Source organism: Lathyrus oleraceus, chromosome 7, assembly GCF_024323335.1.
Source record: "Lathyrus oleraceus cultivar Zhongwan6 chromosome 7, CAAS_Psat_ZW6_1.0, whole genome shotgun sequence".
In the NCBI taxonomy this organism is placed as follows: Eukaryota; Viridiplantae; Streptophyta; class Magnoliopsida; order Fabales; family Fabaceae; genus Lathyrus; species Lathyrus oleraceus.
The window spans coordinates 11,149,734-11,162,885 of record NC_066585.1 but is presented as its reverse complement, the minus strand read 5'-3'; the positions used below and the strand labels follow the sequence as shown (position 1 = coordinate 11,162,885).

The 13,152-nt window shown below is 38.7% G+C and overlaps 1 non-coding gene across 1 annotated transcript; it reads right to left on the bottom strand.

Moving 5' to 3' along the window:
- Nucleotides 1–12,367: 12,367 nt before the first annotated feature.
- On the bottom strand, nt 12,368–12,474 carry LOC127108655 (small nucleolar RNA R71). Its single transcript, XR_007796179.1, has one exon. It is a non-coding gene; the product is annotated as a small nucleolar RNA R71 (small nucleolar RNA).
- Between the last annotated feature and the right edge of the window lie 678 nt (nt 12,475–13,152).

The window sequence follows — 13,152 nt, the reverse complement described above, 5'->3', positions numbered from 1 at the left end:
CGAATAGACCCCTGTTGGAAGTAACTCAAGTCTTTCCCTTGTGTTGACTGATCATCTAAATAGAGCCCACAAAGTGTCCTGGATGATGTTCAAGCTTCTTGGATCCGATTCCGATTGCCATGATGAAATGCAAATGCTAAATGACCTAAAAATGAATGCATGCATGAGGTGTAAAGCGTATGCTTCCAGGAAAAATGAAGGGTAAATTTTGGGGTATTACACCTAGCTCATCTAGTGTTGTATCACACATATATCTTGTAGGAATGAGTTTTCGTTGAGCAAGTATCACATACCTATCATGGTGATCCGGTTACTCAAACAGGATACCATGTGCATTCGGGGTGCGTCTCGCACGTTGCTTTGACCTGGAAGGTGTGGCCACAGCCTTTCCTTTGCTTGCTCTCTTCGGGGGCATAATGGGTACCTACAAAATATCTCAAAACCCAAAAAACGAATTAGTGAAAACGGTCACCGTCACTACGTAGAGGACGGAGATTAGAACAATATTTGTGAAAGGGATATGAGGTTTTATGGAGTGGATGGTGATGAAAAGTGAAGCTTTAGGTGGTGGAGGCTAGGTTAACAATGGAGGAAAAGAGAGTGAGAGTCTTGAAAAACCATAATAATGAAAGATAAGTGGTGGAAATGAGATATAAGTCAAGTGGGTCCCACCATTAAAAACAACAAAAATTCAAAATTTTCAAAAATCCAACCCGTATGAAACAACACGGGCCGTGTGCATCCACACGGGTGCCCATGTTAATGATCTGTTTTTGTTCTTTTCTTCTTTGGTTCAGGGCCAACAACACGGGTCGTGTGCATCTACACGGGTGCCCGTGTTAATGATCTGTTTTTTCCTCTTGCACATGCTCACTTCCTTAGTTCAGGGCAATCAACACGGGCCGTGTTGATTCACACGGGCCCCCGTGTTGATTCACACGGGCCCCCGTGTTGATGACTTGGCTCCCTCAACATTTGAACATTGTTTTGTTGTTTTACTGCACTTGTGTGGTTTCCTTTCATTTTGAGGTGTTTGTGACTTTGCCCTTCTAGTTCTCCTCCTCTCCTACAACAAAATCTTAGCACACACAAAGAAAAAGAAAAACGAAATAAGTTAGAAATCAAACGCGTGGGTTGCCTCCCACGGAGCGCTTCGTTTAACGTCGCATGGCTCGACGGTCATCCACCTCATTAGGTGAGGCACACATGGTCAATCAATCCAGATTCTTGGCCTATATAATAGGGCTTTAACCTCTGGCCATTCACCTTAAAAATATCCCCATTGGTTTGATTCTTGATTTCGATCGCTCCGTGGGGAGATACCTTATGCACAATAAATGGCCCGGACTATCTCGATTTCAATTTTGCCAGGAAACAACTTGAGCCTAGAATTGAAAATCACCACCAGTTGTCCTTCCCAGAAGTCTTTCTTAATGATTATCTGATCATGCCACTTCCGTGTTTTCTCCTTGTACATCTTCGCATTCTCATAGGCCTGATTACGAAATTCTTCTAACTTGTGAAGTTGAAGAATTCGGGATTCACCGACTTTTGCAAGATCACAATTCAAGAACTTGGATGCCCAAAAGGCTCTATGCTCTAATTCCAGAGGGAGGTGACAAGCCTTACCATAAATCAGTTGGTAAGGAGACATACCGATTGGGGTTTTGAAGGCGGTTCGCTACGCCCATAGTGCGCCATCTAATTTGATCGCCCAATCTTTTCTTGAAGCACTCACTGTCTTTTCCAAAATATGTTTTATTTGTCTATTGGACACTTCAACTTGCCCACTTGTTTGAGGATGGTACGGAGTGGCAATCTTGTGCTTCACATTATACTTCTTCAATAAGTTCTCCATGAGCTTATTTAAGAAATGTGTCCCTTCATCACTGATAAGTGCCCTTGGCACACCAAACCTAGAGAAGATGTTTTGCTTGAGAAAGTTTACCACTACTCTCGCATCATTAGTAGGGAGGGCAACAGCTTCCACCCATTTTGAGACGTAGTCCACTACTACCAGAATATAATTCTTCCCGAATGAGGGTGGAAACGGCCCCATAAAGTCAATCCCCCAAACATAAAATAATTCCACTTCAAGCATGCCCTTTTGGGGCATCTGATTCCTCCTGGAAATGTTCCCTGTCCTTTGGCATCTGTCATATTCCTTCACAATGACTTGGGCATCTTTAAACAAAATGGGCCAGTACAACCCTGATTGGAGGACTTTTGCGGCTGTCCTATCTCCACTAAAATGTCCCCCATAATCCGAATCATGACAAGCTTTTAAGACTTCATTTTGTTCTTCTTCTGGGACACATCGACGAATCAGTCCGTCTACCCCTTTCTTATACAAGAATGGTTCGTCCCACAAATAGAACCTGCAATCATGAAGAAACTTTTTCTTTTTGTTATAATCAAAGTCTTTAGGAATTATGCCACCTACCAGATAGTTTGCATAATCGGCAAACCATGGAACACCCACCACAGCGAGGATTCGTTCATCAATAAACTCATCCTTGATTGGGTGTTCTTCTTCAGTCTCTTCTATCGGAGACATTTGAGATAGGTGGTTAGCAACTGTGTTTTCACACCCCTTTTTGTCTCGGATTTCTAGATCAAATTCTTGCAACAACAAAATCCACCTGAGCAGCCTTGGCTTCGAGTCCTGTTTAGAAAAAAGATACTTCAAAGCAGCATGGTCAGTATAAACAATTACCTTTGTTCCCAACAGGTATGACCTGAATTTGTCAAAGGCATACACCACAACCAGTAGCTCCTTCTCTGTGGTTGCATAATTCATCTGAGTTGGATTCAACACATGGCTGGCATAATAGATCATGTGCAGGAGTTTGACTCTTCTTTGCCCCAAGACTGCCCCTACTACTATGTCACTCGCATCGCACATGATCTCAAAGGGTAGAGACCAGTCAGGCGAGATCACTATAGGAGCAGACACCAATTTTGAATGACCAGCTGTGTTGTTGGTTTTTGAAAGCTTTTAGTTTTGAAAACGTCGATGTGACGCCCTTTTGTTTGTATGCGTGCTTATTTACTCTGATTATATGTTAAGTATTTTGGGGTAGAAAAAGGGGTGTTACAGGTTGTGCCTTTAACATAGACACCACTTCAGATTCTTTCTCATCTATTCCGTCAGTATCCTCAATGATAGATAAGCTTAAAACTCTTTCTAAGGGGAGCTTTGGTGTTGTGATTTACATAGATTAAGCAAACACTGTATCCAGAACTTCAATACTTTTACTTGCACCTTCTTCATCCTTGAATTTCATAGTATCTCTCACATCAATTTTGAGCTTTTCATCATAGACTTTGAGGGTCATAGTTCCTTCCTCAATATCTATCATGCATCTTCCAGTTTCAAGAAAAGGTCTTCCGAAAATGAGAGGGATTTCCTCGTCTTCCGGCATCTCGAGTATCACAAAGTCCACCGGGAAAACAATTATCAATCTTCACCAGAACATTTGTTGTTATACCATAGGGTCTCTTCATAGAATGATCAGCAAACTGCAGTGTCATGCGAGTGTCTTGCACTTCTCCTAACTCCAGTTTTTTGTAAATCGAAAGGGGCATTAGACTAACACTTGCTCCCAAATCGATTAGTGCTTTCTTGAATGATCTATCTCCAATGGTGCAAGGAATAGTGACAACACCTCTATCTTTTTTCTTCACTGGAATTTTTAGGCCCTGCAAAATAGCACTACAAGTTTCAGTTAGCATAACCGGCTCGCCCTCAATCGACCTCTTCTTTGATATGATGTCTTTCATGAATTTGGCATATGTCGGCATTTGTTCCAAAGCTTCAGCAAAAGGTATGTTAATCTCGAGCTTCTTGAATAACTCTAAGAACTTCTCAAAAAAAAATCATTGAGATCTTTCTTCTTTGTTCTCGTAGGGAAAGGAAGAATGATCTTTGGTTTTTGTTTCTCTTGCTGGCTTGTCGGTTTCACCACCATTTCTTCAGCTTGTTTTGGCTCTTCTCTAATCTCTAAATCAACTTCCAACAACTCATCTTCTTCGACATGTTCGTCAACTTGTTTTTCAGTAGCTTTTCCTTTTCTTGTGACCACAGCCTTAATGTGGCTTTGATCACGTGGATTCACAACTGTTCCACTAGGGAGCGTGCCAGGTACCTGGGAGTTGGAAGCTAACAGTTGAGCTATTTGACCTATCTGAATCTCAAGATTTTTTAGGGATGCTGTAGTGTTCTTCTGATTATTTCGAGTCTCCTCTTGGAACTGGATGTTGTGAGTTGCCATCTTTTCAATTTCAATCTCCCAATCTGCCTTCTTTGGGACTTGTTGTTGTTGTTGCTGATATTGGTTTTGATATTGGCCTTGCACTTGCTGTTGCACATTCCCCTTCTGATCTTTCCACGCAAAGTTGGGATGATTTTTCCATCCCGGATTGTATGTGTTGGAGTAGGGATTGTTTTGCTTTAAAAACTTGATATCTTCTATCTGTTGTGGTGTTTCAAAGCAATGAACGGTATTGTATGGTCCATTACAAATGCCACACACATCGTTTGGTGCCTGTTGTACTTGAGCCACTTTCTGAGCACCTATGTTGAGTGCCTTCAACCTTTTCTCCACCTCTGCAGCAACTGCTTCTTAAATTTTTACCTTTTTGTTTGTTTCAAGCTTCAAATCAATTATTGCAGATTTGCTTGACACCCTATCATACAGCTCCAGATGCTCATTTGAGGCAATTGCTTCAATTATCTTCTTCATACCGGTGGCTGTTGCAAAGTTAGCTGAGCCACCAGCTGCTGAGTCAAGGATTTGTCTCGTTTGATTTCGAAGACCATTAACAAACATTTGCATATGCCCAGTTTCATCCATGTTGTATGTAGGACAAGCCACTAGGATTCTCTTGAATCTTTTATAGGCATCTCCTAGTGACTCACCCTCCATCTTCTTGAAATTTAGGATCGCGTATCTTTTTCTCAATGACACTGATGCAGGAAAATATTCATGCAAGAATGCTGCTTCCATCTCCTCCCATGTAGTGATACTGCCAGCAGGTAAGGAATAGAACCACTCTTCGGCTTCATCTGCTAAAGTGAATGGGAACATACGAAGCCTTATTACTTCTTCGTTATGTCCAGGCATTTTCAGCGTTGTGCTCATAGTTAAAAACCTTTGGAGATTCTTGTTGGCATCTTCATTCACAAGTTAGAATTACCTCGCATAAACAAGTTAGACAACTATTAGAATTGAATAACAAGTTAGACAAGTTAGACAACTATTAGAATTACCTCATAGTGAAAAATCCGCTGAGGCCTTACCTCGCATAAACAAGTTAGACAACTATTAGAATTGAATAACAAGATTTTCACATATAAAATTTTGGTTGACGAGCAATAAAATTTCAATAGAATAAAAAATTAAAATAGGTATTTTGGCAATCCTCGACAACGGCGCCAAAAACTTGATAGGAAAAATAGCAAGTGTACTATTTTTATCGATGTAGTAATAAGGAGTTCTATTCCCAAGTATCGATCTCAGGGATTGCGTAGGAAATGCTTATTTTACTTCTGATTCTATTTGAACAAAAACACAATGGTTTGGTTGGTTTTGGGAATTTATAACAATAAACACAAAAAGATAGTGAAGAATAATTGATTAAGATGAAACATGCTAGGGTGAGTGGTTGATTTAACCAGTTATGAATTCAGTCAAGATTTCCTTAATACACATGAAACATTCAATTACCTAACCTCAGAATGTCCTTCCTTAAGTCCTTAAAGAAGAAACTATTAAACTACCAATTCTTACTCAAATGTCCATTCAATTAATCATTGGTTTTAATCATAAACAAAATCAAGGTTTATGGTGATTTACAAAAGTTCCTAGTCCTAGGTGATGCAATTATAAACCCAATTGTGTGAAAACCCTAACAATCATAATCCTGTTATTGATAGTCATAGATCTAATTGTATTTGCCCGATTCAAAAGCATAATAACATCACAAAATTGAATTGAAATACATAACATGGTAATAAGGAAATCCATTGTTCGAATTCATAACATACGATCAAATTAGGATCACCCCCCTAACATTGGGGGTTTAGCCTCTCATAGTATTCAAAGAAATCATAGTGTGGAGATTAAACATTACAAAGGATTAAGAGATTTTGATCTTCAATGGTTGATGCCCTTGAATCTTGTCGTCTTCATATCCTCCGTAATAGCTATTTTCTCCGGCGCAATGTTTCTTTTCGTACGTCAAAAACTGTCTTTCTCTTTCTCTCCCAAGTCTTTTAATAGCCTCAGATGGTTTTTCTCCCAGCAAAAAGTCCAAAATACCCTTAATGAACAGGGCAGATCCACACAACATGAAGTAGAGTTTCTCAGCCGCCCCCATCAACACGGGCCGTGTGGATTCACACGGGTGCCCGTGTTGATCTTCAAAACGTTGTATTTTTAGAACAAGCTACAGAGGCATCAACACGGGCCGTGTGGATTCACACGGGTGCCCGTGTTAACCCTCGGTCTTACCTCTTGGAATGCTTGTTTCCTGACAAACAACACGGGCCGTGTTGATGTACACGGGGGCCCATGTTGACCTGTTGTATCTTCATATTTTGGCCTTCCGGAGCATCCAATACTCAACTATTAGTCCTTTGGAACCTATGCAACAACCTGCAACATTAACACTACCAAATCGAAGCATAAAAAGAGACTTTTTGACACAAACATGTAACAAAATGCAATGCAATGATAAACTAACAAAACATGTTAAATGACTTTAAAACAACTAAAAACAACCACAAGACTTACCAAAGTGATGAAAATATGTCGGATAAAAGGTGGGAATTCAACGGAGATGGTGACTGATTAGTGATCCTTATGAATGGGCATGATTAGTGGTATAATTGTTACCTCTTATGGGGATTGAAACCTTTTATGTAGATCTACGGAGCGATCACGAACGTTTAATGGTAACAACGCCTCTACTCAGTCCACACGAACAGATTCCTTCAATCTCAGTGCTAGCTGCTATGAATGAAGGCTTTGAGTGAGTGAGAGAGAGAGAGAGAGAGAGAGAGAGAGAGAGAGAGAGAGAAACGAAATTAAGACTGCATAAGGGTTCTATTTATAGAACCACTTGTGTGGGTTGTAAGCTAAAAAGCCCACTTAAGTGTATGTGGCCCATATCTTATAATATGCCAAAATCACTTAAGTGCATGGTACCTTACCATATTTCGTATTCTATTTAAGCACACTGTACCTTACGATGTTCTACAATTCACTTAAGTGCATCGTACCTTACGGTGTTCCTTAGTTACTCTATCTCTCATCAATCCGTCCTTTTGTGTGTGACCCTGTAGGTTTTCGCGGCATTGGCAATTATATTAAATCACCTATTTCACATAATAAACAGTGAGCGGTATCTAGCAACACATCACTGCTACCCAAGACACTGAAATTTCATGTGATCTGACAAATTCTTTTGTGATAATACTTATGTGTACAATTACCCTTTTGCCCTTATGTCTATATTGAACATAAGGCATATACCGTGTCATCCTTGTCCAGTTCAATATTGGGCCCGTAGACATTTATCCTGTTACGCAGGATGGGAAAATTCCATCTAGGTCACTCATGTCCCTCAGCATGCTTCGTGGAGTACCCATCAACTGCCTTTATGGTCATCCAGTTACGGATAATGTTTGATCAGCAATAAGGCACTCGACTCTACATCTAGGGTCCATAGTGGTTTCAGGTCGAAGGGTGGTATACACCATTATCATCATGAAAATAACTTATGACACTTTTCATAACATTCTATATAGTATTCTCATAGCGTGTCAATCCAGTATAAATATTACTCTTAATATTCTTACCTATGTTTAAGACTTGATAACTCCTTATCCATGATCCATGAGATGTGATCATCAGTTTATATACATAATAGTCTTAATGCTTTAATGTTATCCCATTTCACAATAAATCTCGACTACGGATACTTTAAGAATAGTGTCCTTATGTTTAATGGGATCTCATGATTAAGTGACACTTGATACATTAAACGGACTAGCTATTCTAGGGACTTTATTAAACAAACATAATAAAGAAAAAGAATTTTATTATTAATAAATAATTCGATACAAGTACCAAAAGTATTGGCCTCTAGGGCTTACACCAACATATACCCCCTGGCGGCCCTCAGTGAGCCATCCTTGATATGTTTACCCTAACCGGTAACGGGTGTCTTTTTTGTTAGATTTATATTATCTACATACCCAGTCACTGATAGTGGATAATAGATTTCTGCTCCTCCTGTGTTGAAGTTTATCTCTTCCCCAGTTGAGTTGAGTGCATATTTCCTTAGTGAAATCGATGTTTCTGCATAACTCAGGTATTTCAATTTTTATTCTGATCCACCTGTTTCCCCTACAGATGTTCCTGTGTCTCCCCGACTGAGTATTTCCAGTTTTCATGGAATTCCTCTAGTCTCCCAGCAGTCTTTAAGTCATAGCATGGCCTACGCATAACCCCTTTTATCCCCCAGAATCTCTGTCTTCCCAGTTAGTTTTTCCTTATGGAATGCATTATGCTCCTGTGGACCTTCGGTCTCTCTGATTTCTTTTCCCTTGTGGAAATATTTCCCCACAGAGATTTTATCTTACATTTATATCATATGCATTGTGGGGTCTCTTAGAAACCAAAATTGGTTTCTGTATATTTTAATTTAAGTCCATTCTACTAAGTTGATACGAAGATTTTAACCTTCACTTCCTCAGTTAGAATGTCCTTAAATAGGGGCAGCTGTAAGACCCCAATTTTGACCCTAAGATCCCTCATGCAATCTCATCATATGCATTAGCATTTGGATCATACCTTGGCATTTTCCTTACCCTTCTTTCTTTGGGTTTGTTTTAGGAGAGATCACCAAGCACCATGTGATTGTATCATACTTGTATATTATCATTTTACTAACCAAAATACCAAAAATATGTCTTTGCATTTGCCTAACTCTTTTGTAGGTAAGGGATGATCACCATTGATCTATCAAATTCACATCTAGGGTTTAAGACCCCCATTGCTAATATCATAACCAAGGAATGATCCAAAGTTGCTCTAAGCATCATATATGAGTCCCAATGATCTCTACATGTTATTTTGGTCAAGCATTCTTCAAGAGTTTAGAGTTGATTTGTCTTGGAAACCCTAGTTCATCTGGGTATCTTGAGTAACTTCTTCAACAAGCTTTTTTCACCAATTGATCAAACTTCTCAAGGGGCACTTAAAATTTAGTCATCTTATGCATGTATGAGCTACCATGAGCCTAAAAAGTCAATAGAATTGCAAGTTAACAAGTTGGTTGATGGTGGGTGGCCAGATGGATTCATCTGATCAAAACTGGGTCTCCCTAGACCCTATCTCCTATAATTTTAATCATATGAAAATGATTCCAAGAGAAAATTTAATCTAAATGACATGCCAAACAACTTTCATGTTGATGTATAGAGCTAATGTGTCTTGGAAAGTTATCTTCTATGTTGAAACATTATAGGTCATTTTGTTTAAACCCTAATTTGAAAGTCAACTTCCCAAGGCCATAACTTGCTCAGTGTTTATGAGATGAAAGATTTCCAAGTTACACAATCAAATTCAAGATGTCTAATTCAACTTTTATGTTTGGAGTCAGAGCTAAATCAACTTTTATGAGCATGTGATATGAGGATATATTATAGGTCATTTTGGACCAATGCCATTGAACAAGTGATTTTCCTCAACTTAAAAAATGCATAACTCACTCATCTAAATCCAAATTATGTATAATTGGTGACCATTTTAAATGTTTTTGAAAGAGCTACAACTTTGATGAAGACACTTATCTCATTTGGAGCTCACATAAAACGTTAGGCAAGGTGGAATAATTGAATATGTGGCTTGACACTTAGAAAATATTTTGACATGTTGAAAATTTCAAAAATTCACCATGATACAAGTTCCAAATGGAAACATGTTCAACATAAGAGTTGTGATAACATGAAATAATATCACATTTTTGGACTCGATTTAATTAAATTATATTATTATTCACTTCAATTTATTTCATTTTATTCGATATTACTTGGTATTTTTCCTCTTATTTATCTCAGGTAGCTTATTTGAAGCACAAGTGAAAAAGGAAGAAAAGGAGGTGCAAAAAGAAATGAAGAGAAGCAATTTCACCAAACCAAAGCCCAGCCCAAAAGTACTAGCGTTGAGCCTGTGACGAGCGCCACACATGGTGTGACGAGCGTCACGCCCTGTTGCCTTGTGTTATGAGTGTAACACATGGTGTGACGGACGTCACACCATTCTCCTATATTTTTGGCTTCAGAAGCGCAACAGAGGCACGTTGAAGCCTATTGTTACGCTTGACTCTTGGAACGTGAAAGCTATGGAAACCGTTACAAGTAGACTAGTATAAATAGTCACTTCCTTCCAACCCTAAAGATCTCTCTTCTTCGTGTTTTATTTCTTCCAGCCGTGCAAGCATACTTTACAGCATTACTTTTTACAGTTTTCTTTTACTTTTCTTTGCAATTTCTATTTTCTTTTCCAGTCAATCTTTCAGCACTTAATTAATTTTTCACACAATAGTTTCTACACCGGAAACTATTGTGTATCTTTTACCGGATCTAACCTTACGTTAGACCCTAGGTTTTTATTCCTTCACTTTTATTTTCCAGTCCGATTGAAGAATTCAAGAACAAATCCAACCGGTCTGTGGTGGAGTGTTCAAGATTGCCATTAATTATTCAGGTTCTTTAATTATTGTTTGAATTTATATATGCCCTGTTTTATTGTTTATTTGCATTATTTGCCTGAGATGTTTCTATTTAAGCATGATGATTGTTTAGATCTGTTTAGCATGTCTGGCTAATTTATTTAGGTATCGGTATGTAAAGTAAGCGGAATGAAGGAATCAAAACTAAGTTGATTTAATTACGCTTAAAAATAAAATCACTCTTTTTATGGTCTCAATTTACAGGTTTAATACCAAGATTTTTGTACGAAAGTAAAAGACTAAAGAAGCTAAAATCAATAGAACGAAAGTTTGAGTTTTTAACTGGACAGTGTAAATTGGACATTAATTCTAGATCAGGGCGAAAGCAATTTTTAGAGTTAATTAAATTCTAATCTTTTTCAAAAAGTATTTTTAAAAGTTAAATGTGAGGATGAGAGTTAAGCATTTGAATTTAATTATATAATCTAAGTCAACAGAGCGAGAGTTTGAGACGAGGGTGTTTAAACGATTAGTATTTTCTTAAAAAGAGTTTCTATGGATTCTATTGTTTTCAAAAAGTGATTTTGGACTTAACAAATAAGTGATAGCTACGTTAATATAAAGTCATAGTCTATTCAACAGAGCGAGAGTTTGAGAAAAGACTTTTAATCAATAGTGTCCACTGAAAAGATTTATTTTAAAACCAAGAAACCAACGAAGCTTTGATTCCCTAATTACGACGAACTACATACCGATATCCTCTTAATTGATATTTAATTTAGATCTAGTTTTAGTTTTAACTTTTCCCCCGAAACAATCAAAATATCATCCGCCTTAGCTTTACGAAGTAACCTTAGAAAACGGTATATCGATTCATAAGTCCCTGTGGGATCGATATCTTTTAAAACTACGCGATAGAACTGTGCACTTGCAGTTAGTACCCCAATTCGACTCATAAAGTCACGATCAAGTTTTTGACGCCGTTGCCGGGGACTTTTGTTTAGTCGATATCGTAACTCTTCTGTTACGCTGTAGAGACTAAGGCAATTTTTATTTTTCCTTTTGTCTTTCGTTGATTTGTATGCCACACACTCGCTCACAAGGCGAGCCGTTTTACTTACGAATCAACGACATCGAACTATATCTCCGAGTCTTATGACGAATTCGGGAGTATCGTGCTGCAAACAATCTCCCTCCAATCGAAATCCCTGACCTCAAAAATCTTCTTCCTTCACCAATACCCGAGATGGCAGAACCAGCTCGTGCTCTTCGAGATTACGCCGCTCCATCGCAAGATGAGCCGCATTCGAGTATTGCTCCACCCGCAATCGAAGCAAACAACTTCGAACTTAAACCTTCTCTGTTGCAGGCAGTGCAACAAAATCAATTCTCTGGAAATCCTACCGAGGATCCAAACCTTCATTTATCTGTATTTGTCCAATACACTGATACTGTTAAAGCTAATGGTGTCACTTCAAAGGCAATTCGACTTCGTCTTTTTCCTTTCTCGTTAAGAGATAAAGCTAGAAGATGGTTTCAGTCTCTTCCTTCCAACTCAGTCACCACATGGAACGAGTTGAAGAAAGTTTTTCTTGCCCGATATTTTCCTCCAAGCAAAACAGCTATGTTGAGAGCCCAAATAAATGGATTTAAACAGAAAGATAACGAGTCTCTTTTCGAAGCATGGGAAAGATACAAAGACATGATGAGACTTTGTCCACACCATGGTTTAGAGGACTGGTTAGTGATTCATACCTTCTATAATGGTCTCTTATACAACACAAGGTTAACAATAGACGCCGCAGCAGGTGGTACACTTATGGATAAACCTTATGCCGATGCTTATCAACTTATCGAAAGCATGACTCAAAATCATTATCAATGGGGAAGCGACCGAGCAATGGTAGAGAAACCTCAAACGAAAAGTGGCATGTACGAGATAAGTAGCCTTGATCATGTTAATGCAAAAGTGGAAGCCCTTGCCCAGAAAATTGAAAGTTTGAATGTATCACCTCCAACCACCGTGGTTGCCGCAACTCAGAATTGCGAAGTCTGTGGAATCCAAGGTCACACTCCTGCAGATTGTCAACTCCTAACAGGAATCCAAGCAGAGCAAGTGAATTATGCTCAAGGAAATCCCTACTCGCACACCTATAACTCGAACTGGAAGAATCATCCTAATTTTTCATATAAGAGTAATAATGCTTTATACGCACCAGGACAAGCTCCGAATCAAGCCCCAGCTATACCTCCTGGATATCAAAAGCCGACCCCATCTACACCTAACAATAATGTTCCTAGGAAATCCAACTTGGAAATAATGATGGAGAACTTCATAGCTTCTCAACAGCAAACCAATAAAGATTTCTTAAACCAGAATATACACACTAGTGAACAAATCAAACAACT